This window comes from Amia ocellicauda, unplaced genomic scaffold, assembly GCF_036373705.1.
Source record: "Amia ocellicauda isolate fAmiCal2 unplaced genomic scaffold, fAmiCal2.hap1 HAP1_SCAFFOLD_138, whole genome shotgun sequence".
NCBI lineage: Eukaryota > Metazoa > Chordata > Actinopteri > Amiiformes > Amiidae > Amia > Amia ocellicauda.
Window position 1 is genome coordinate 99212 of NW_027102701.1, and position 1616 is coordinate 100827.

The following is a 1616-nucleotide window of genomic DNA, read 5'->3' on the forward strand; positions in this document are numbered from 1 at the left end:
TAAAATGAATATATATATATATATATATATATATATATATATATATATATATATATGAAAATTATTTAAAAAAAAACAATCCTGCAATACATTTATTTAATATTTGCAGTAATTATCCCATCAGTTACAGTTTTTTTTCATCTTCTGAAACTGCAATTTAGCACTTTCAACTGTTTCTTAGTGATTCCTAGAATTACTAACCGGTATTGTAGTCAATGTGTTTATAACCTTTTTTGTTTAACGATTTGTGTGTTATCCTATGTGATCCCATGGTCTTTGATTTGGTCACGGAAGTGATTTGTCTTTGATTTGTTGATCTAGAGTTGAATTTTAATTAGTTTTTCCCTTTTGTATAATTAGTGTAGTGCTACATTTAGTCTTTGTTTTTAAATAAATTTGACAATTTATATCTTTGGAATTGGTGTCTGCGTCCAATGATTACAGAAATTGAGTTCTACAAGACTCCAGGATTCGTGATAAGGTGATACTATGAATTCACTTCTTTAATTGAAATTTAAAAGTGTACCTTACGCTACATATATATATGTATGTATGTATGTCCAATTGCTTTGACAATACAAATGAATAGAATTGAGAGGGAGAGAGAGAGAGAGAGAGAGAGACAGACAGACAGACTGACAAACAGAAAAACAGACAGACATAGACACACACACACACACACACACACACAGAGCCAGCCAGCCAGCCAGCTCAGCGATGACATCACGAGCCTCTCTCAGCTGACTGCTATGACATCACAGAGCACGTACATTCCGTTGCTTGCCGTCTGTCAACCACTCAGTCACTGCCAGCCAGACTGGCTGGCTGGCTGGATGGGGGGGCTGCTTGCTGCTGCTGCGTACCTTAGCAAGCTTATTTGCTTGACCGGCCTTCCTACTCCTCTGCCCACATGCCCACCTATGCCCGATCTGCTGTTCACCTGGATCACAGCTCCGCCCCAACAAGGCAGATCCTCCCAAAAATGGTACAAACTCACCCACGATCCCCTCCACGGAAAGCTTTAGCAAAAGGCAAAAGCGTTATACGTAATGAAGAGGAACCCGAGTCCAAGACGCATCCGACCAGCCATACATATTTGTGTGTATTAAAGATCACATTTTCTTACATTTACTTTTTCTGTACTTTATTACATCTTATTGTGATTTATAAATGTATTGTTTCTTTTCCATATGTATGTATGTATGTATGTGTGTGTGTGTGTGTGCCTGTCTCTGTGTGAAAGTGTGTGTGTGTGGGTGTGAGTGTCTGTCTGTCTGTCTGTCATGTAACTCGCACATCTGTGAGGGCACCATTTTTGCAGAAGAGATGTACACATTTTGGAGCAACACATGCTGCCATCCAGACATCATCTTTTCCAGTGACGTCCCTGCATTTTCAAAAAGATCACATTTTATTACATTTTGTTTATCTGTACTTTATTACATCTTATTGTGATTTATACTTGTAATGTTTCTTTTCCATATATATGTATGTACAGTGGGGGAAAAAAGTATTTGATCCCCTGCTGATTTTGTACGTTTGCCCACTGACAAAGAAATGATCAGTCTATAATTTTAATGGTAGGTGTATTTTAACAGTGAGAGACAGAATAACAG

General features: G+C 37.7%; 1 non-coding gene across 1 annotated transcript; it reads right to left on the reverse strand.

Annotated features, from left to right (window-relative positions):
* Positions 1 to 954: 954 nt before the first annotated feature.
* Positions 955 to 1069, reverse strand: LOC136722404 (U5 spliceosomal RNA). The gene has a single exon (XR_010806306.1). It is a non-coding gene; the product is annotated as a U5 spliceosomal RNA (small nuclear RNA).
* Positions 1070 to 1616: the final 547 nt, after the last annotated feature.